The 24,576-nt window shown below is 43.9% G+C and overlaps 2 pseudogenes; both read left to right on the forward strand.

The window, feature by feature from the left end:
• Positions 1-584: 584 nt before the first annotated feature.
• Positions 585-3,700, forward strand: LOC128070951 (melanoma antigen preferentially expressed in tumors-like; annotated as a pseudogene).
• A 12,746-nt stretch (positions 3,701-16,446) lies between these two features.
• LOC128070952 (zinc finger protein 280A-like) lies at positions 16,447-18,088 on the forward strand (annotated as a pseudogene).
• The last annotated feature ends 6,488 nt before the right edge of the window (positions 18,089-24,576 follow it).

A 24,576-nucleotide genomic window follows, 5' to 3' on the forward strand; every position in this document is an offset into this window, starting at 1 on the left:
TTTTTAATTCCATGGAACTAAAAAAATATATCTGTAGAATATTTTAAATAGTGGTGGCTTTTTTCTGAATGTGAATGTTTTGCTCCATTGAACTGAATAGTAATAACATTTGTAAAAGAGACACAGGGTGAAAGGTATGTCTTTTGATTAAATGACATAACAGCACCCATTGTATGAGTTATTGGTTGGAGTTTAGAGACAGGCTGTGTTGGGCTAAACTCCTTATTCCTGTTTTCAGCCCTTGAGTAATAATCAGAAGCTTTCTCTGCAGAAAGTGGGGTCAGCTGTCAGGCTCCTATGTATCTACAGGCCAGCAGAGCTAGGATTAAATGCAGCAACTGGTAGATACGGGATGGGGCAAGAGGTCACCTTGTCCCTTGTTTTTTTTTTTTTTGGCTGCCTGGAGAGATGCTTGTCCTGGTACCAGTGGGGCCAGAGCTGTGACTTTGTGGCCATAGGATGTCTCTGAGCCTTCCTTAGTTTCCTCTAGGGTGGAGAGAGAGCAAGCAGGGTCTCCCTGGTTCCTTGGCCAGAGAAGAACACGCCCCCCCAACCCTTGTTCCCTGACATCCCCTCAGGACTCGCTCCAGAGTAGGTTCTTCAGAATGGGTGTCCAGGACCCACCCCAACTCCTGGACCTGGCCGACCGGAGCCTGCCTTGGAATGAGGCCTTGGCCATCGTGCCCCTGGAGGAGCTGCCCATATAGCTCTTCCCACTACTGTTTATGGTGGCCTTTGCCGAGAGGCCCACCCAGGCCCTGAATGCAGTGGTTCAGTCCAGGCCTTCCCCTGCCTCCATCTGGGGACACTGATAAAGAAACACCAGCCTCATCTGGAGACCTTCCAGGCTCCACTCAATGACCTGGAAGTCCTGCTTGCTCAGGGGGTCCAACCCAGGTAAGGTCAACCTGGCAGACTGGTGGGGCCTGGGGGTGTGAGCAAGATGCAGCCAGAGCAGGAGGATGACGGGGTCACTTGGACAGGCTCCGGGTGTACAGGACTGGTTCAGGGACAGAAGGGACAGAAGGCATGTGCTCCCCAGCAATGTCCATTAAAGTAGGGACAAAGGAGTTTCCTGAAGTCGGAGGAGCTGTGGTATACGGAGTGCAGAGCCCTTGCGGGGTCCTGGTGCCTGTCGGCCTCTGCACAGCTCAGCATGTTCCCCACAGCCATGCAGGCGGTGGAAGCTGCAGCTGCTGAACTTGCACCGGAAAGCCCACCAGGACATCTGGACCATATGTTCCAGCAACACGGCAGTATTTGCTCACTGCTGGAGCCCGAGCCAGCCCAGTCCATGCAGAAGAGGTGCAGGGTGGAGGCGCAGATGTGCTAAAGCTGCCACGGCCCCTGTGCAGGTGCTGCTTGACCTGTGCCTCAAGGAGGACGCCCGGAACTAGACCCTCAGCTACCTGCTGAAGAAGGCCAAACAGGAGGATCCTGTTGCACCTAAGCTGCCAGAAGCTGAGGATCTCCACCATGCCCATGCAGAACATCAGGAGGATCCTGAAGGTGGTGCAGCTGGACTGTGTCGAGGACTTGGAGGTGAATTGAACCTGGAATCTGGCCACTTTGTGCAGGTTTGTGCTGCACCTGGGCCGGATCGGCAGCCTGCCATGGCTTTTGCTCTGGCACATCCACGTGTTGCCACACACAGCCCCCAAACAGGAGGAGCACTGCATCACCCAGCTCACGGCCCAGTTCCTGAACCTGCCTCACCTGTAGGAGCTCTACCTGAACTCCATCTCCTTCCTCGATAGCCGCCTGCACCAGGTGCTCAGGTAAGGCATGGCATCAGCTCCGTAGACCAGAATGGGCCTCTCTCTTTCATTACCATCAGGATGTGTACTCTGTGCCTGCTGTGGATATTGCCAGGGTGCCCAGGCCACTCAGAAGTCCTCACGATGCTGCCGGTCTGTCCCCAGGCATCTTGTCAGGTCACCTTCCTGGTTAGGGTCAGAGGCATGGCCTAGGTTAGATGTTGTCAAAGGGAACTTCTTTCTGGGAGCCCGCATAGTGGCGGTCAGGTGTGATGCCCTTCGGAATTCTTTCCGAGAGAGTGATGTCTTAGCTGACGTGATGACAAATAATTAAGCAAGGAGGACATTGGTCCATCAGGCATGAGGTTTGAAGTCCGAAGCTCTGTTTCTCCCTCCCACCTGCCACAGTTGTCCTGAGCTGTTTTAGGCTCCAGGTGAGCTGCAGAAAGTTGGTGATTCTCGAGATGACAAGGAGGGACCATGAGGGGAAATTGCAGCTCCTAAGCAGTCTAGAGAAGATAAAAAGGTAAATAAGCATCATTGTTGAAGTGGCTCCAATCTCTCTAAGTCCAAATTACAGTTATTGTTTTCCTCTAAGACTTCTGAATACATAGGAAATCCTCAATAACAGGTTATCAGTCTGCCTTGAACAAAGTGATAAAAGCTGAGAGGATGAAGCTTAGTCTGTTGTATGAATGCATTGCATTGATTCCCTTTTTGGCAGCTGCAAACTCCAAGCATTAGGAATAAATGTATTCAGGGATAAACCAGAAGAAAGAAAGAAAGAGAAAGAGACAGAGAGAGACAGAGAGAGACAGAGAGAGACAGACGGGGGGGGCGGAGAAAGAAAGAAAGAAAGAAAGAAAGAAAGAAAGAAAGAAAGAAAGAAAGAAAAGAAAAGAAAGGAAGGAAGGAAGGAAGAGAGAAAAGAAGAAGAAGAAGAAAGAAATAATTGTTGGTGGTGATGGATGGTTTGTTGCCCCCGAATATCTGCGGGATATTCACCCAAGGATCATCTGTAACTGCTGGGACCCACCAACCCATGTCACCTGCATCTACCCTGCCGTGGAATTCAACTAGTCATGTCCTGTAAAAACATCTTAATTCCTGCTAACCAAATACTATTAAGCTAAAATAGGCCAATAACATTGGTTTAATGTTTGTTTCCCACATTGACAATAGTTCATCATTTTGTGCAGGGGGAGGTCATACACATATGAACATGATCTTCCCCCAGAAAACCCCTGCCTTCCCATCAACATGGAGAGAGGCCAGGTTCTGTGTTCTGGTGAAACAGGCCTCTCCTCCCCACATCCCTCCACCTGCCACCTCTGCCCTTTGGACTGACTGCCTTGCCTATCCGCAGGTTCCTAAAGACACCTCTGGAGACCCTGTCAATCACCAACTGCCTGATTTTTGAGTGAGACCTGATGTACCTGTCGCAGTGCCTGAGCGTCACCCTGCTGAAGGGCGTGGGTCTCAGCAGGGTCAACCTGACCAGCCTCAGTTTGGAGCCCCTGCAGGTCCTTATCTAGAGGACCTCAGCCACCCTCCAGGACATGGACCTGGGCGAGTGTGACATCATGGACTCCCAGTTCAGGGCCCTCCTGCCCTCCCTGAGCCACTGCTCCCAGCTCACCACCTTCAGCTTCTGCAGCAACCCCATCTGCATGGCCATGCTGGAGAGCGTGCTGCACCACACTATGGGGCTAAGCAAGCTGAGCCACATGCTGTATCCTGCACCCCTGGAGAGCTATGAGTATGTCCACAGCACCCTGAACCTGGGCCTCCTGTCTCAGCTGCACGCCAGGCTCAAGCAGCTTCTGTGCAAGTCTGGGTGGCCCAACATGGTCTGGTTCAGCACCAACCCCAGTCCACACTGCGGTGATCAGATCTTCTACGATATCGAGCTGATCCTGTGCCCCTGCTACATGCCTGCCTAGCCCAGCTGACGAGTTGCAGGCTTTGTCCTAGGCACTGGGGCACTGCCACCTAGACCTCAGTGCATCTAAAAGGAACACAAACCACAGTTTCAGACAATTGTCCAGTGCATGTGGGAAAAGGAATGGTGATTTAGAGTAGGCTGGGGAAGAGGGGTGCTGGGATCCAGCCCCCACAGGATTCAGGGAAACCTGAAGGAGAAATATCATTGGTGAATGAATGAATGAATGAGAGAGGAATAGAGGAGAGAAGGAGGCTGATATTCCTTGGTTTACATAGAAAGCCAATAAAACTCCGAGACAAGGAGTTTGCCCTGTTCATGAACGCCACAAGTGCCCTCCCGATCTCCCAAGGGAGTGAAGACTCAGAACGTCTTCCTGTTCAGATCTTAGAAACCCGGGCAGATGAGTGAATGCAGGGAGCCTCTATGCTCCAAGGGATCAGCCTGAAAAAGAAAGTAAAAGAGAGGAAAAAAAGACACGGGGTGACAAAGCTTCTTCAAGCGAGGCCCATTTTTTTTTTTTTTTTAATTTTCAAAAAGGTCTTTTATACCTTTACTTGTACACAGAGGGAAATGAAAGATGCAAGGTCATACAGAGTCAGCCCAAACATTCCAGCAGTTTTGCCCTTATCGAAACCAGGATTTTTTTATGCAAACCTTTCCCACAAATCCTGTTGTGTACATTATCTTCTGGCCTTGTAGGCCTGTGAACATTTTATGACCCTCTTTTGATAAAGGCTTCTCAACCAGAAAACTTATTTTCCCTCAAAGTGTTTTTTCTTTATATTTCTAATCCATGTCAGCCTCAGAAAATGCCAAACAAAATTACATTTCTCACAGAGCAAAGGTGCAGTGAGTTACAAGAAAGAACCAATTAGCTCAAAGATCTGATATGATTAAATTCAAGCCTACACTTGCTTTTCTTACATTCCAACTATGTTAATTAATGCACTCCCAGGTGCACAGTGGATAAGAAATATGGGAACTTAGCAACAAGCATTGGCCCTATAATGAAATCCTACACCAGCACTACTCTAATAAATTTTAACTCTTTGAAAGGCTCTATGTTTTAGGCTTCCCATGCCTTTCACAGTTGGGAATCTGTGAACAATAATATACATAGTTGTAAAAGTCTGGAAACCTGTCAGGCAAGTCAGAGCCATCAGAGGGGTTTGAGGTAAGGCACTCCTTTTATATGCAGGAGACTATTAACTGGAGCTCTAAGTTAACTTTTTCCAGAGAAAGGTGGTCGGGAACAGGCCCCCTGTCATGTCAGAAGGACAGGTGGAAGGCATAATGCAGTAAGGCAGGCAGACTCTGGTTTTGGGGGTAGATGCTCGAGAAAGCCCAGTGGGGGTTTCCTCGAGGCCTGATCTCGCCTTTGTGTTTTGTCAGGCTCCTTTCCTCATGACTTTTGGCATGGGCGGGATTCCACACGCTGGCTCCTGGTAGAGACGTTGGTGGGATTTTTGGAGAGATGTGTTCCTACAAAGATAGAACTGTGAATCTGAATTCTGAATAGAACTGTGAACCTCAATCTGAGGTTGATGGTGTCATTACCCCTGTATTGCACTGTTCCAAAGAAATAAAGGGAACTTCAGTGCCAATCATTTGATGTCCCCTGTGATCTGTGATGATGATTCTCCCCTTTAAACACATGACTCTCCTGTTAGTGGTTAAATAAATGGGCCTGAGACTCTCCTCTTATTGGTTAAATAAAAGGACCTAGGCGTGAGTAGGGCCTAAATGCTCTCTGGTAGACAGGATCAGCAATAGGGGTTCAGGGCACCATTTACCTACTCCTTGTAGTTCTCATTTCCCGGGTATCCACCTCCTCACTGATTTCTGAGGCTGTTCAATCTGTCATCATATACAAGGGATGTCCTCGGGGCCTGGAATGAACTAAGTGTCCAGGAGTGAGCATCACTGGAGGGAACCTTCTTCCAGGGTACCCTCACTGCTAACCCCACACCGGCCCTGGACTGGATAATTTTCCCCAGTGGATTCAGCAGATGAAAATCCTCTATCTCGTACCCTGGGCAGTGCCAAAACGGGTTCACTGTGCAAAATCAGCCCCAGAGTCCTGGGTGATATTCAACCGCAGTCCATCTGGAGCCTCTGGGACCCACCAGCCCATGCCCATTTTCCCATTGCTCAGCCGTATCTGACTCTTTGGGACTCCATGGACTGTAGGCTGCCAGGCTTCTCTGCCTATGGAATTCTACAGCTGAGAATACTACAGTGGGTAACAGTTCTCTTTTCCAAGAGATCTTCCAAATCCAGGGTTTGAACTTGGATCTCCTGCATTGCATGCACATCTGAGCAGCCAGCCAAGCCTCCAGTTTCTAAGAGACAACCCAACATCCCTGAATCCATTGTCCAAATGTGCTTTTATGTCACTTATATCCCCACAGGTTTTATTTTGTTTTTACATTAATAAAAACTTTCACACACAAATATTTATTCAAAGACTGATGGAAATCTATTCCCAATCGTCAAAAAATGTGACTACAGAGTTCAGTATTTCAGTGTTGAGTGTAACTTGGCATTTTTCTCCTTGGTGTCATTCATCTGTAATTTGTTTTTTAATAATAAAACCTTAAACCTTAGGTATTTACCTTAAGCCAAATGGTAAAGATAAAATTTCTTCCAAATCATAGTTCTCTGCCAACCTGGCCATACTAAGGCTTTTAATTAATTCTCTTTTCCCACCAGAGCTCTTTGCTGAGACCAAGTCCTCCAAGAGTCAGAGAAGATTTATCAACTAAACAAAATAACAGCACACGTTCAGAGTGGTGGGCTCCAACTATACCCCTTTTTGTGACTGAAGGAGCTGGAACCAGCATGGACCACCAAAATTTTGCTATAGTAATGTCCTGGAAATTAACAGTGCCTTGATTTGAGTTTTCCTGGTGACTCAGATGGTAAGGAATCCACCTGCAATGCAGGAGGCTCAAGCTTAGTCCCTGAATCAGAAAGATCCCCTGGAAAAGGGAATGACTACCAACTCCAGTATTCTTTCCTGGAGAATTCCACAGAGGAGCCTGTTGGGTTACAGTACATGGAGTCACAAAGAATCAGATAGGACTGACTAACACTTTCATGTCACCTTTAATCCTGTAGGTAAGAAGGTGCTGCAAGTCACCATTGATTGAGTTTCTCAATGTATCATAGTCCCATATGTTTTGGTCCCTCTCTGTCCCACCCTTGCATTTAAGCTAAAAAACAATCCCTTTATAATTTCTTATTCAGGGAATTAGAACTGAGAGTAGAAGCAGCAAGAAATCAGACGCTCTGCACTGATTAGGTGAGGATGAAGGAGGAGAGTGAAAGAGCCGGCTTAAAACTACATATTAAAAACATTAAGATCATGATATCTAGCCCCATTACTTCATGATAAATAGAAGGAAAAAGGTGGAAGCACTGACAGATTTCCTCTTCTTGGGCTGTACAATCATTGCAATGACGATCGCAACCATGAAATCAAAAGACGGTTACTTCTTGGCAGGAAAGCTATGACAAACATAGACAGTGTGTTGGAAAGCAGAGACGTTACTCTGCCAACAAAGGTCTGTATAGTCAGGGCTATGGTCTTCCAAGTGGTCATGTACGGTTGTGAGAGCTGCACAACAAAGAAGGCAGAGCACCAAAGAATTGTTGCCTTTGAGTTGTGGTGCTGGTGAACACTCCTGAAAGTCCTTTGGACAGCAAGGAGTTCAAACTAGTAAATCTTAAGGGAGATCAACCTTGAATACTTGTTAGAAGGATTGATACAGAAGCTGAAGGTCCACTATATTGGTCATGTGATAGAAACAGCTGATTCTCTGGGAAAGTTCCTGATGCTGGTCAAGATTGAGGGCAGAAGGAGAAGAGGGCAACAGAGGATAAGATGGCTGGATGGCATCACCAATGCAATAGACATGAACGTGAGCAAACTTCAGGAAATGGTGAGGGACAGGGAGGTCTGGTGTGCTGAAGTCCATGGGGTTGCATTGAGATAAAGCTGTTCCAGGGAGAGTAGAAGAGGAAAAGATTTGTGAGAACAATGGAAGGGCCAAGCTCTCCCCTAAAGACAGAAGAAGTGGGTAGAAGCTAGCCACCTGGATTAGTGCTTTCTTGAAAGGTGTGCCTTTTGGACACCTTGTAGAGTCGAATTCTCACACAGCCCTGATTTGTATGTCAGCAGGCACCAGCCTGTGTCCCAAGGGCCTGATCTCCTCCTGGGTACCAGGTTCTCAGTTGGTGTGAGATGCTCAGCCCTGTTGGCGGACACTCACGCTGACCACATGTCACTCCATGGCCACAAGCCCCAGGGAGCTTCCTCCTTGACCACAGCAATGGACTTGGACTGGAGTTGGCCTTGGGGTTATCCATGGAAGGAAAGGTGGGAACAGGTCATGTCTGTCTTTCTATTTTTTGTTGTTGTTGGCCAGCCAACACAGCTTGCAGGATCTTAGTTCCCCAACTAAGGATAGAATCCACGCCCTCAGAGTGAAAGTGCAGAGTCCTAGCCACTGCAGGACTACCAGAGAGTTCCCATTAGGTCATTTATGGAGCCTGGTGGGTGCCCCAGAAGCCTGACTTTGGCTGCTGATAGCCAGGCTTCTATGGGCCAGGCTTTGATGAAGTCACCTAACATTCCTTTCTCCCTGACCTCTGGGGGACCTGTGACTGTGGCCCATATCATAGAAACTTCTAGAGGTAGAGATAACTGAAGGATGACATACCCCCTCTCCACTCATATTCCTTTCCTGGCTACCCAATGCTTTCCAATAAATTCATCTGCCCTCAATCCATCTACAGAAAGCATGCTGTCCTCCTTCCTGGAAACCTTTCCTGAAGAAGAAGAGGTTGAAATCATGTCCTCTGCTTCTTCCTCACCTGTGAAGGCTTTTCTGTACACTAGGTGACAAGCTTCTACTAGACAGCTTTGGGTTTTTTTCCTTTTTTTTTTTTTTTCATTAAAACACATACTCTCCTTCACATCCAGGATTCTTTGAGCACAGTCCTCACCTCACTCTGTTCTCAAGGTTCTGTCCCTCAGAGTCTAGGAGAGAAGTAAAAAAAAAAAAAAAGGGGGGGGGGGTGGACAGAAAGTGAGTTGCGTGGGGAAGTTTAGCAGTAGTGGTCTGCAAGAAGCAGGCTGGGTCCTAGAAAATCTTGGTGTGTGGTCATTTGTTGATGTTTGGGAGTCAGCTGGGAGCTGAGTCATCACCTGCATACCCTCTACTGTCCTTGAGGTGAGCCCTCTCTAGGGACTCCTGATCTAAAGTACACATTAATGTACTAAGGTGGCCACCAGAAATACACGAGACTTAAATGACAGGAAATTGTTTTCTCCCAGTTCTGGAGGCTAGAAATCCAGGATCAGGGTGTTGACAGTGTGGTGTCTCTGGAGATCTGTTTCCTTTATGAGAACGCATCTGCATTCTTGTGTCCTCCTGTCCCATTATGGCCATGCATCCTTGATGTCTTGTGTGTCCTAATTTCCTCTTTATTTTCTGGCCATGCTGTTTTTCTTCTGAGTCTTAGTTTCCAGACCAGGGGTTGAACTTCGGCCCTTGGCAGTGAAAGTTCTGAGCCCTAACCACTGGCTTTCCAGGGAATTTCCCTCTTTCTTTTTATATAGAGAACCATAAGAATGGACTAGGGTCCCCCCTAGTGACTTTGTTTTAACTTAATCACCTCATTAAAGGTATAATCTACAAATATGGTCACATTCCAGTGTTCGGGGTTAGAAATTCTACAGATTTTTTTAAATGAATTAATTCATTTGATGGCACCTGGTGTTAGTTGTGATATTTGGGGTCTTTGGTCTTCTTGGCAGCACATGGGATCTAGTTCCCTGACCACGAACAGAAGCCCATCCCCCTGCACTGAGAGTGGAGAGTTTTAGCCACTGGGCTTTTGGGAAAGTCCCCCCAACACATGGATTTTTCAGGACATAATGAACCCTTTCCTAGGGTTGATGGTAGGATGATTTGCTTGGCTATACATTTGCACCATACGGGCTCCTTAGAAATATCTGAGACCTTTAATAATGTTGACTCCCTGGTCCCATTCCTGGAGATAGTGAGTCTGTGGGTATGAAGTAAGATCGGCAGAATCAGTCAGAACATCAGTACTTTTCAAAAGCTCTTTAGTACTCACCGTTTAATATGGACACCTTAAGCAGCCAGGGAAACACTTGAAGCTTGTTAGAAACTCAGACTCTCAGGCCCCATCCACAACTGTTGGATGAGAATGTGTTTTTGCACAAGACACATAGGCAATTCCTTAGATTCACTGAGAGTTAAGAAGCATAGCCCAGGAGATTTGAAAATGTGGCCCATACTGAGATGTTTGCATCCAGATCTCTGAGCTTTGATTATGCCCTAATTTCCTTCAATACGAAGGACATCCAGAAGCCCCAAAAGAGGGTGTGGAGCTCCTAGAATCTCTGAAGGGTGGTGGGGAGGATGAAGCTCCCAGCTCAAGCTACAGCATCTCTTTGGTTTATTGAATTACCAATAACCTGCTCCTCCCAAGGCAGGTGCTCAGTGTGTCAGATGAAGAAAAAGATGAATTCCTGACCCTCAACCTTTAGGGTCTCCTGAAGGAGTAGATTCTTGGGTATTTTAAGCATATTCTTATTGTTGCTTGGACTCCCATTGTGCCTCAGCTGGTAAAGAATCTGCCTGCAATGTGGGAGACCTGGGTTTGATCCCTGGGTTGGGAAGATCCCCTGGAGACAGGAAAGGCTACCCACACCAGTATTCTAGCCTGGAGGATTCCATGGACTGCATATAGTCCACGCGGTCACAAAGGGTTGGACGCAACTGAGCAACCCTCACTTTCACTGTTGCGATTTAGTTGCTAAGTTGTGTGTCTGAGTCTTTTGTGACCCCATAGACTGTAGCCTGCCAGGCTCCTGTGTCCATGGGATTTCTCAGGCAAGAATACTGGAGTGGTTGCCATTTCTTCCTCCAGGAGATCTTTCTGACCCAGAGACTGAACCCAGGTCTCCTGCATTAAGAGGTGGATTCTTTACTGCTGAGCCACCAGAGATCAATCTTTCCCAAAGTATTGGATGACTTTACACCCTGGGATTCACTTCACTTCAGAATCAAGTGAGGAAAACATTGAATTTTCAGATTCCCAGGCCCTCTGCTAGGGCAATTTGAGTTTCTTGGGTGTGATATGCAGCCCTGGAATCTCTATGTTTAATAATGTCCCAGGTGATTCTGAGATTTGAGCAATCTTTAGAAGCATATGAAAGTGAAAGTGTTAGTTTTCCAGTTGTGTTTGACACTTTGCAAAACCATGGATAGTAGCTCGCCAGGCTCCTCTGTCCATGGAATTTTCCAGGCAAGCATACTTGAGTGGAGAGCCATTTCCTTCTCCAGGAAATCTTCCTGACACAGGGATTAAACCCTGGTCTCCTGTACTGCAGGCAGATTTTTTTTGCTCTCTGAGCCATCAGGGAAGCCTAGAAGCATAAATAGGTAGTCAAAATGTTTATTCCTTTCCCCTAAGTTTTTGCAAACATTTTAAAATTGACATCCAAAATGTTTCTGTTGTTAGTGTAAACACTGCAAAGGACATACATTTTGGCATGCAATAAAAATAAACCCTTTAAGTAAATCAAACTAGGAATTCCCTGGCAAGCCAGCAGTTAGTGCCTAATGCTTTCACTCTGGTGACCGGGGTTCAGCCCCTGGTCAGGAAACTAAGCTCCTGCAGGAAGTCTCATGGTGTGTCCATAAATTAAAAAAAAACCTGTTAATATCATGCTTTCAAATATATCCTGAAGAATGTAAAGAGCATAGAGTTTTAAAAAATATTCAGTTTTATTCACTTATTTGGCTTCTTCGGGTCTTAGTCATGGCATGCAGGATCTTTTGTCCATTCTACTGCCCTGTGGCATGTGGGATCTTACCCATCACGTATTAAATCCACATTCCCTGCATTCAAAGGCAGATTCTCAACCACTGGACCGCCAGGAAGTCCCTAGCCTTGAGTTCTGATAGTCACCAACACTGGAGAAGGATATGGCCACCCACTCCAGCATTTTTCCCTGGTGAATTCAATAGGTAGAGGAGCCTGGCTGGCTACAGTCCATGGGGTCGCAAAAAGTCAGACACAACTGAGCAACTAGGCACAGCACTGACCATTATGCTTCTTAAAAGAGTATAAGACGAGCTCTTTGTAATGGTCAGTTTTTATTTGTCTTTTCCCTGTTTCATTGAGATGTAATGGACATATATTCTGCAAATTTAAGGGGAACACATACTGATTTGATAAGAATGGTATTTTTGATGTTATATCTGGTCACAGCACTTGAGATCATGTTCATTAGTGAACATCAGTTTTGTTCTAATTCAGTAAATCTGTTACATTATAATGAATATAAATACACATATTTATTCTCTGAAACCCTCCGCCCCCCCCCCGCCCCCCCCCCCCCAAGAATCTGAGTGCACAGGGCTATAAAGGCAGTGGGATGGAAAGCATGAGATATAATCTAGGTGCTGCAAAGGAGGACAGAGAAGAGGGCGAGTAAGGGGGGAAGGGAGCAGGAGGGGACCAGGGTGTGACCTGATACCCGTGACGTGTTTTAAGAAAACATGAGCTCCTGCCTAGAAAAAGCTCCTGGGGTTCAGCACGTAAATTCACAATGAGGACCTTGGAAAACCAGCAGGTGCTGAGTTTTCAAGTGCAGATCACTTGGGAGTAAGCTTGCTTCCTGCATCCTCACCCTACCTCCCCCCAAACCCACTCCCTTGCCCTTGGAAGAGGACAGGGTTTCGCTGTTTGCAGCTGGAGAATTATTTGCCATTGGAAGAGAACTATTGGCGTTTTAGGTTCCTGACATCAGCCCATACCCTGTTCGAATAGCTGTGTGGACCACCTTCCCCTCCCCTTAAGCTATTGAACCCCAAATAACTAAAGATTCAGATAAATTGGAGATAAGGTGGTGGGCTTCTGGATGCCAGAGATGCAAGTGGGGACTCTCACCACACTGAGACCTGGAAAATAGCCCCTGGGAGGAGCCTTGAATCCCCACCCACATTCTTTCCTCTCTCTAACATTTTGCTTTGCTAGAAATGTTTCTAGTTGAAAGATCCTATGGGAAAAATTGGTTCAGAAACCTGATTGGAGCCTGGTTTCGGTACTATGGATTGGACTAGAATGGGTTTTAAAAGGCTTGGAATCTCCTGATGCAGCCTCACTGAGAAAAGGCTTTTGGAGAGCCAGGTAGGAGTTCCACAGACACTGGACACAGGAAGCGGTGCTGCTATTCCCAGATAAATCTTTCTGGGACGTGGAGACAAAGACACTCCAGCTTCACCCTCCACTTGGTCTCAGAGTAGGAAGTGTTTAGCTGCACTGAGTCAACTGGACTTCAGGAGCTGGTGAGCCATGGGGTTTGGAATGCTTCCTTTTGTTCTCTGCAGCCATGAGTCTGCAAAATTTCTCTGTAAAGGGCTAGAGAGTAACCAGGCATTAAGGGCCATGAGGTCTCTCCCATTAGCAGGGTGAAATAGCCTCAGGCAGTGGCAAAGGATGATGGCTGTGTTCCAATAAAACTTTATTTGTAACACTGAAATTTAGGTATCATATAATTTTCATGTCACAAAATTTTCCTTTGTTTTTCTCCAAACTGGAAAAAAAAAAAAAGGAAAAAATATTAAACGTTTTATAAAAGTTAAAAAAAAAAAAAGAAAAAAGAAACAAAAATCACTCAGTTTGCTGGTTGGGAAAAAAAAAATTAAAAGGAAGCAAGCCAATTTGTAAATCCCTGTCTAAATAATTTGCCTATATAATGCAGCTAGCTTCCCTTCAGTGACTTGTGACATTAATTTAGTAGGCTGGATTCTGCTTACGAATAATAGAAATTTTCTTTAAATCTAAGATGATATCAGCTGTAAGATACAACATTATTCCTTTTATTTTTGGCCACACCCAGTGACATGTGGGATCACAGGTCCCTGTTCAGATATTGAAGCCATGCCCCTGGCCTGGAAGTGAGGAGTCTTAAATACTGGATTACTGGGGAAGTCCCACAGCATTACTTTTCAAACCACTATAACATATATATTTCTATACATATGTATACATGTTTGTTCAGTTGCTTCAGTCATTTTGACTCTTTGCAACCCTATGGACTGTAGCCCACCAGGCTCCTCTGTCCATAGTATTCTTCAGGCAGAAATACTGCAGTGGGTTGCCATGCCCTCCTCCAGGGGAGTCTTCCTGACCCAGAGATGGAACCTGCATCTCTTACATCTTCTGCATTGGCAGGAGGGACCTTTACCACTAGGGCCATCATTTACACACAACCAAACTATGATATGCTACTGATGAAATGTTGCCTGGTATCAGAAATGGTCAAATGTAAACTTTATAATGTCCCTTAATGTCTATGAAACGTGTTAATGTCATGGAAGCTATCAACAAATGTATTAAATGGAGAATAATTGTGTTACAAACCTTTTATTTCAAAGATCACCACAGCCTCTGTCAGCATCCAGCTACATACTGGCTGACTTTCTCTCTCGCATGATAGTTTTAATTCATTCAGATTTGGAAGTCATTTAATGCTTGGAGAAGTTGCTTCTCAGCCTTTTGACTAAGATCAAGTGTAAGGGATCATTGATCAAGTGTAAGATCAAGATCATTCCTGGGGAGCCAGGAATGAGTGGGTCAAGCCTGTGGTACAGAGAAATGATTGTTTAATAACAGTTACTGTTTATTTATGCAGCAGACATGTAGCACTGACAGACACTATGTGTTTTTCTAGAAACCAAAATTACAGTAACCCAATAGCTCTGGAGGTGAATATGGCATGTGAGTTGGGGTAGGCTGTGATTTCTGACGTCATGGTCAGGAAAGCCTAGCAGAGAAACTGTGGACCAAGGCAGCTCAGGAGTTGGGTGCTGGTACTTGAGACATCATCCAAGGCATGGGGAGCAGTAAAAGTCGTGAGAAGTCCCCTTCCTCCCTCCTTGGTACCCTTGGGAGATTGGGTCTGGGAACACTGCGCCTGGAGATACAAAAATCCATGGGTGCTCAAGTCATTATATAAAATGGTGCAGTCTTTGCATGTAACTTAGGGGTATACTCCCACATGTTTTAAATCATCTCCACATTCCTTATAATACCTAATACAATGTTGATGCTGTATAAATAGTTTCAAGTACAGTGTAAATGCTCTCTCACTCTGAGAGAGACAGAGAGAGAGTTGCCAGCATGAGGCAGGTTCCAGTCTTGCTTTTAGAACTGGCTGGAATTTTTAAAACAATATTTTTGATCCATGTATAGACTATGGTGCCTTTTGGACTCAGAGAGTGGAGGGAGTGAGAGGCACCCTCAAGGGACAGCTGGGGCTCTTTTGGACATTTTCTGCTGGTCAGCATTTCCAAGTGAGATTGTAGATGTATAAGCAAAATGGTGGCTACCAGCTTTCCTGCAGAGTTTAACAGGAGCACTGGGGCCACCATGGGGAGACAAGGTAGAAGTGGCAGCTGGAGAAGGAAGTTTAAAATGGTCATGTCACTTAACTGAGTTTGAGATGTTTCCTTATGTCTAAGGGTGTTGATATTTATCTCAATGTTTCAGCCAATGATTAAATCAGATACTAATTTTGTCTTTTGAAAGAAATATAATCATCACCACTTATCGGCAGAGAATAAGTTTCAAGACCCCCAGGGGACATCTGTAACCTCACATAGTATCAAACCCTATATACACAATGGTTCTTCTATACGAACATGCCTGTGATGAAATTTATCTCATAAAAGCACATTAAGAGATTGGCAACTGCCTAATAATAACAGGAAAGTGAAAGTGAAGTCGCTCAGTCGTGTCCAACTCTTTGAGACCCCATGGACTGCAGCTTATTATGCTCTTCTGTCCATGGGATTTTCCAGGCAAGAATTCTGGACTGGGTTGCTATTTCCTTCTTCAGAGGATCTTCCTGACCCAGGAATGGAACCTGACTCTCCCGAATTGTTGGAAGACACTTTACCATCTGAGCCACAAGGGAAGGTGTAATAATAACATAGAGCAATTATAACAATATACTTTTATAAAAGTTTTGTGAATGTAGTCGCTATGTGAAATATATTGCTGTACTAATTGAGTGATTTTTTTTTCACCCTAACTAAGCACTTATTATGCTCTGTGTCCATATCTTTTGCAGTTTGAGGTTTGACAGCAAAATTAACCCAGATTTATCTTCTCTTCTTCACATTCACCACAGATATTACCAACCTCAGCATACATTTTTTTCTTTTTCTTTTTATATCAAACTGAGAACTTCAATCTTTTTACTTAAAGGTAGCACTTAATGGCTTTTCTCTGGCATATCTAAATGGACAGCATCACTCCACTTATGGTTTGGGGCCATTGTTAAGTAAAATAAGGATGACTTGGTCACAAGCCCTGTGACATCTCAACAGTCATTGTGGTAACCGAGTGACAAATGAGTGGAATGTTCAGAACTAAGGAATGAGTCACATTCTTGGCAGGAGGAAGCAGGATGGTGTGAGATTCCTATCACACTCCTCAGAATGACCTGCAGTTTAAAATGCATGAGTTATATATTTCTGGAGTTTTCTGTTTAATATTCTTGGTGAACAACTGAGGGTTAACTAAAAACACAGAGAGTGACACCTGAGATCAAAGGGAATGACCTTGTCTGGTGATTGCCTTTAGGTGGAAAAAACACTAGAAGGGGCCACTTGAAGCCAAAAGTGATTGCAAATGGCCCATCTCTTCCCGTGTGAGGAAGCACAAGTACCACCACAATTCGAGAAAAAGACAGCTGCATCCAAATCCAGAAATAAGTACAACGACAATGCTGATGTCATCTTTGTTGGAGTGGAGCACGTCAATGAGGATGCTGGAACTCTCCTTGACACAGTGATTTCAAGTTCAAAGCCAGTCATTTCCAACATTTTGAACAGAGTGACCAGGGACTCATCTTCAAGAAGAAGAAGGACGACGTGAGTCCGGATCCCTCCTGCACGTTGCAATCTGAAAATCTTAGGACCCCAGCATCAGAGCCAGCTGCCATATCACCAGCTTCTCAATGTGTATGGGGAGGAAGAAGCAGTTCTATTATTTCTGAGCCTTCATCTAAACTTGATTATAAAACGAGCTCTCCGGAAACTGTCCTTCACAATTCAGAATTGCCTCCCAGTGGCTTCACTGTTTCTCTGGAGCTGTTCTCTCATTAGGAGACAAGGATGAAAGCCCTCTTAATTCAAAGTGGTGGCCACTTCAGATGTAAAATGTAACACTGAGAATCCCAGAAGACCCAAACTCAGCGATGGAATCCCAGGGGAACCTGCCTCCACAATGGCCCCTCCAGGTATCTCTCCTGGAAAAACATGATTATGACCTTGGAAGATTCCGCGACCTCACCGAGCCATGTTCATGGTGTGGCATCATTTTCACGGACTCATGCCAATGACCAGGCATGTTTCAGTCTTATGGATCCAGAAAGAACATGCAGTTTGTAAGGGCTGGAGAAAATGGACTTCTCGACTCTTGCAAACCAGAGCAAGACTGTTGATCCCACGAAAGTAAATCTGACCATGTTATTTGATGGCTTTTACTATGGCAGCATACAAGAGATGGCAGCCAGAACAAAAGACTCACACAGCCTTTAAATGCCTCAGCTGCTTGAGTGTTCCAAAATATGTCAAGTTTATGACCCACCTGAGGAACCATCTAGAGCTTGAGAGGCAGAAGGGTGACAGCTGGGAAATCCACACTACCTGCCAGCACTGCACCGGCAGTTTCCCACACCGTTCCAGCTGCAATGTCACATTGACAGTGTCCATGCTTCCTGGGAGCCCTCCATGGTCTGTAATATCTGTCAATTGTCCTTCAAAACAGATCAGGTTCTCTTACAGCACATTAAAGACAGTCACAAACCTGGCAAAATGCCCTATGTGTGCCGTGTTTGCAATTACAGATTGTCAGCCTTTGCCAATGTAGAGGCGTATTTTAGAACATAGCATGGAAACATGGACAATTTGTTTGTCTGTTTTGCCTTAAAATTTTCAAACAGGTGACATCCTTCATAAATCACGCTTGGAGGCACTGGAACAGGAGGGTCTTTCCATGTTCCAAGTGCTGGCTACAGTGTTTGAACCTGAAGGGATATATAGACCACCAAACCAAGAATCATCTGTCATTCAAAAAGCCAGAGCAATTGTGAGGGTTGCCTCCTGAAACAGAGGTCATGATCCGAAGTTCAGTTCAGCTGGGACTGAGAGAGACAGCATCCGTCATTGTGAGGAACACTGACTCCCAAGTGCCACCCAGAAAAAACACAAAGAAGATTGAGTACGAACACAAAATATTCCAAACATATTGCAGCCAGGGATCTGGCTAAAAAATTATGTTCAACCCACCTCCAGAAATTCAAGAAAGACCTATTGAGGTTCAGCCAGCTGTACATAAAGACCCTGCCTGGCTTTTGTTGTTCAGTTGCTCAGTTGTGTCTGACTTCCTGTGACCCTACGAACTTCAGTATGCCAGTCTTCCCTGTCCGTCACCACCTCCTGAAGCTTGCTCAAACTCATTCCATTGGGTTGCTGATGCCATCCAACCATCTCATCCTCTGTCATGCCTTCTGCTCCTGCCTCCAATATTTCCCAGTATCAAGTGTTTTTGTCCGCGCCCCCCCCCCCCCCCCAGTGAGTTGACTGTTCCCATCAGGAGGCCAAAGTATTGGAGCTTCAGCATCAGTTTTTCCACTGAATATTCAGAGTTGACTTCCATTAGAATTGACTGGTTGGATCTCCTTGCAGTCCAAGGGACTCTCAAGAGTCTTCTCCATTCTCCCACACTACAGGTTAAAAAGATCAGTTCTTCAGCACTCAGCCTTCTTTATGGTGGAGCTCCTCCATCTGTATCTGACTACTGGCAAAGCCATAGCTTTGACTTTATGGACAATTGTTGGCAAAGAAATGCCTCTTTCCTTTAATACACTGTCTAGGTTTCTCACAACTTTTCTTCCAAGGAGTGAGCATCTTTTAATTTCACGGCATCAGTAACCATCTACATTTATTTTGGAGCCCAAGAAAATAAAGTTCGGCTTTACTGTAACTGAGATTGTACTTGTTTCATATCTCTACTATCAAGTAGATTTGAAATATCCATGTTCCTTACTGGCTACTCTCTGCCCCCCAGAGTAACCACTTCTCTGACCCCTAGCACCAGGGATTCATTTTTCTTTGTTTCAAATTTAAATAAATAGAATCACACAATAGACTTTCTAATCCCCTGGTCTTGGTTTTCCTTTAAATAAGTGAGATGCATTTTTATTGTGTGTAGGTGTGGAATATTCTTTTTCATTGCTGGATATAATTCCCTCAGATGAATGGGCACAATCTTATATGTTCATTTTACTGCGCCTGAAACGTGTGGCTCTTATTTTGCCTTTTTGAACAACCTGCCTATGATCCTGTTTGTGTCCTACATTGTAATTTCTCTAGGATATATATATCTATATGTCTAGACATGAGATTTTCTGATAATGCACGTGGTAGTGGTTTAGTTGCTAAGTGGTATTTAACTGTTACAGCCCCATAGACTCTAGCCAACCAGGCTCCATTGTCCATAGGGTTTCTAGGCAAGACTACAACAATGGATTGGCATTTTCTTCTCCAGAGGATTTTCCTGACCCAGTGTCCAAAGCAAGGTCTCCTCCATTGCAGGCAGATGTTACTGACTGAGCCATTCTAACATGCAGGTACAGTCAAATGCTTTTTTGAAACTGATTGAAGCAATGTATATTTCCACTGACAGTATTGGCATTTCATTTTAACCGAACACTTGGCACTGTCAGTCTGTTTCATCATATAACTGAGCAGAACCCTGCAGGGCTTTCCCAGGGACAGAACACCCCCCGCCCACCCCCCACCAATGTACCCTGTCTCTTATTTGTAGAAAAACGTTAGGTCCTAGACCTATCATGAGTTTCAAAGAACAGATTTAATTAGAAGTGAAAAACTGCAGAAACAAGAAAAACATTAAGCAAGACAAACATTAATTTGTTGTTGGGCAGTCATGTTCACTCTTTGTGATCCTATGGACTGCAGCACACCAGGCTTCTCTGTCCTTCACCATCTCCTGGAGCTTGCTCAAGCTCAAGTCCGTTGAGTCTGTGATGCCATCCAACCATCTCATTCTCTGTCATCCCCTCCTCCTTCCTTCAAATTTTCCAGCATTAGGGTGTATTCTAATGAGTCAGCTCTCCTCATAAGGTGGTCAAAGTATTGGAGCTTCTCTTTCAGTATCATTCCTTACAATGAATATTCAGTGTTGATTTCCTGTAGGACTGACTGGCTTGATATAGCTGCCAGTCCAACAGACACTCAAGAATCTTCACCAGCACCACACTTCAAAAACATCAGTTCTTTGGTACTCAGCCATCTTTATGCTCCAACTCTCACATCCATACATGACTAGTGGAAGAACAATAGCCTGGACTACATGGACCTTTGTTGGCAAAGTAATGTCTCTGCTTTTTCATATGCTTTCTAGATTTGTCACAGCTTTTCTTCCAAGGAGCAAGCATCTTTTAATTTCGTGGCTGCAGTCACCATCTGGAGTGATTTTTGAGCTCAAGAAAATAAAGTCTATCACTGTTTCCATTGTTTCTTCATCTATTTTCCATGAAGTGATGATACTTTTGACTGTATGAACCACAACAAACTCTGGAAAATTCTTAAAGAGATGGGAATAACAGACCATCTGACCTGCCTCCTGAGAAATCTGTATGCAGGTCAAGAAACAACAGTTAGAACTGGACATGGAACAAGTGACTGGTTCCAAATAGGGAAAGCAGTACGTCAGGATTATATACTGTTGCCCTGCTTATTTAACTTAATTGCAGAGTACATCATGAAAAACACTGGGCTGCATGAAGCATAACCTGGAATCAAGATTGCTGGAGAAATAGCGACAACCTCAGATACACAGATGATGCCACTCTAATGGCAGAAAATGAAGAGCCTCTTGATGGCGAAAAAGGAGATTGAAACAAATTGGCTTAAAAGTCAACTTTCAAAAAATGAACATAACAACATCTGGTCCCATTACTTTATGGCGAAGAAATGGTTAAAAAGTGAAAATAACAGCAGATTTTATTTTCTTGGACTCCAAAATCACTGTGGATGGTGAATGTAGCCACAAAATTAAAGGAAGCTAGTTCCTTGGAAGAAAAGCTATGGTAAACATAGACAGCATTAAAAAATGTATATATAAAAAAGCTAAGGCATCACTCTGCTGACCAAAGTTCTTATAGTCAAAGCTATGGTGGTTCATACAATGAGGAATTCACTTGCAATGTGGGAGGCCTGGGTTCGATCATGGGAAGGACATCCCTGTAGTCCAGTGGAAATACTCAGTGCTCCCAAATTAGGGCGTCCAAGTTCATTCCCTAGTTGGGGTATTAGATCCCACATACTGCAACTAAAAATACCGCATGTGACAATTAAAATTCCTGCTCCCACATGCTACAGTGAAGACTGAAGGGCACTTGTGCTGGAACTAAAAGCAATCGCAACCAAGAAGAAAGAAAAATATATGAGAATTCCCTGTTGGTTCAGCAGTTAGGACTTGATGCCTTCACTGTCAATGGCCAGGGTTCAACACCTGGTTGTGGAGCTAAGATCCCATAGGTTCTGTTGCATGACAAAACAAAACAAAACAAAACAAAACAAAAACAAAAAAACAGAAAGATAACTGAGGCATACAGAACTCCCAAAGTTTGAAAACGATGCAATATAACTGCAAACAGGCTGAGGATAGAGTAAGGATTGCAAGGAACTCAAAGTGCAAAAGTGGCACCTCTGTAATTCACAAGCCTCTTTAATGTTGTGGTTTAGGCTCCTCTTTATCCTGCTTCTGAAATTAAATAACTTATTGCTCCTAAGAGAAATTGTTATGGGAAAAACATTATTTGAACTGAATGATAGTGAAAATAGCAAATTTCTGAGACAGAGCTAAAGCAGTTTCATGTGTTGATGTGCATTACATTTGAAAAGAAGAAAGGTTAGCAAAACAATGACCTAAGTCAGTGCTATTCATAGACATTTCTGTAGCAATAGAAAATTTTTAAGTAATTGTTACATGTATTCCTTAATAAGGACGATCAGCTTTTCACATATATAAAGGCACATTTTTCTCTTCTATGAGGCAACCTGTTTATATCCTTTATCTGAATTTTAAGATGGAGTGTTCATGTGGTAGGATTTTTTTTTTTTTTTTTTTTTTTTTTTTGGCCTTGCTTTGAGGATTAAGGAATCTTAAATCTTCAACCAGGGATTGACTATCTGCCCCCTGCAGTGGAAGCACAAATCCCTAACAACCAGATCACTAAGGAATTATCAGTGAAAAAGTTTTCTATGTCCTTGTCTAATATGCCACTTTGGAAATGTTAAAATGTAGCTAGTGTGACTGAGGTATTAAATCTTTGCGTCTGTTCAGCCACTTCAGTCTGTCCAACTCTTTGCGACCCCATTAGTGCAGTGCACCAGGCTCCTCTGCCCATGGGATTCTCCAGGCAATAATACTGGAGTGGGTTGCCATTTCACTTTCCAGGGGATCTTCCTGACCAGGGGTTGAACCCACATCTTTTACATCTCCTGCACTGGCAGGAAGGTTCTTTACCACAGCACCAACTGGAAAACCTATTAAATCTTTACTTTAATTTAAATAATTTAAAATTAAATGATATGGCTAGAAGAACCAGATCTTCCTTATAAATGAGTTTCAATTAACTTGTATACTCAGTAATTTGTGTGTCTTAGATATTGTACTCAAGATGAGGTTCCAACTCCCTAGGTGTAGGCTGGGTTTAGAGACTTGTTTCCAAAGAACAGAATATGTCAGCAGGAAGGACACAACTTTATGGCAGAGGAACTAGTGGTAAGTCATATTGATGGTATGAATCCTTGATGGGAATTGATGAGAAAGATATTTTGCCTTGGACCTATAGTTCTAAAATTATACAAACCCCAGGGCAATCAGGAAACATACCAAACCCATAGAGAGTCATTCTGCAAAAGAAACCTGTACCTGAAGGACTCCTGAAAATTGCCAGAAGTCATGAAAAACAAGGGAAGTTTAAGAAACTGCATAGACCAGGGTAAGCTAAAGGAGGTATCTGTAGCTTTTTGCTATATATTGTCATGCAGTTCAGTATCCTGTATGGGAATATGAAACTGGGAAAGAACATTTGTAGAAAAACTGGTAAAATTTGAATAAAACCTGGAACTTAGTTAAAGGTACCCTACTGAAAGATGCTGGAATAATTGTGAGGCATAAAGGAGGTCATTTCACATATACACATTTTAGACATTGCAAGTATTTTCTCTACATAACACCAACTTCATTTTGACTTCACTGAGATGCAAATCTAAAGTATGGTGTACTTAACTGAATGGAAATCTTCAAATACAAAGGATCAATAATATTTAGACTGTGTCATCTGACTATAATGCAATAATGAGAACTTGACCAAGAAACATTTTAAAATGCCATTCATTTGGAAAATATCAATAACTATATTAATACATAATATATATCTCCATGGTATTTTCATGCAAGACTACTGGAGAAAATTGCCATTATTTTCTCCAGGGGATTTTCCTGACCTGGGATCGAACCCAGGCCTCTTGTGTCTCCTGAATTGGCTGGAAAGTGATTTACCAGTTGAGTGACCAGGGAAGTACATACAATGTATAGTCTTGTCTTTAGAAGATAATATTAGGATATACTTGGAAGTGAATGATAATGAACATTCTATTCACCAAAAATTGTGGGACACAGTTAAATTTGTATGGAGAAACAATGCAAACAGTAACAGACTTTATTTTCTCGGGGTCTAAAATGATTGTGGATGTGAATGCAGCCATGAGCTTAAAAGAAATGTGGCCCTTGGAAGAAAAGCTATGAAAAACCTAGACAGCATATTAAAGAGCAGAGACATTTCTTTGGTGACAAAGTCCATCTAGTAACAGCTATGTTTTTTCCAGCAGTCATGTATGGATGTGACAGCTGGACCATAAAGAAGGCTGAGTGCTGAAGATTTGATGCTTTTGAACTGTGGTGTTGTAGAAGACTCTTGAGAGTCCGTTGGACAGCAAGATCCAACCAGTCAATCCTACGGGAAATCAACTCTGAATATTCACTGGAAGGACTGATGCTGAATCTGACGATCCAGTAGTCTGGCCACTTGAAAAGCCAAGTCATTGGAAAAGACTCGACGCTGGGAAAGACTGAAGGCAGGAGAAGAAGTGGGCAGCAAAGGATGAGATGGTTGGATAGTATAACCAACTCAATGGACATGAGTTTGAGCATACTCTAGGAGATAGTGAAGTACAGGGAAGCCTGGTGTGCTGCATGCAATCCATGGGTTTGCAAAGAGTCCAACATGACTGAGAGACTGAACAACAACAACAAATTAAGGTAAATTTATAGCGTTACATATAAGAGAAATGAGAGTTACAAATAATTATCTCAAAACGTTGTAAAAATGAGCAACAGAACAAACTTATAGTGATAAGGAGGAATGAAATTAGTAAAGAATGAAAAATAAATATAATAAATAAGAAAATAGTGTAACAAAACCAAAACTTTGTTCTCCCATATGACTATTAGGAGACTTCCAGCAGAACAGGTTGTTACAACCTCACCAGAGCCATGACAGGCTCAGAGAGGTGCACTAGGCCAAAAATAATCCCTGAGTCATGATTCCGGGGCTTCCCGGATGGTAACTCTGGCCAATCAGAGAGATGGTAACTCTGGCCAATCAGAGAGATGATAACTGGCCAATCAGAGGGATGACTGGCCAATCAGTAAATACCAGGA

This window comes from Budorcas taxicolor, chromosome Y, assembly GCF_023091745.1.
Source record: "Budorcas taxicolor isolate Tak-1 chromosome Y, Takin1.1, whole genome shotgun sequence".
Lineage (NCBI taxonomy): Eukaryota > Metazoa > Chordata > Mammalia > Artiodactyla > Bovidae > Budorcas > Budorcas taxicolor.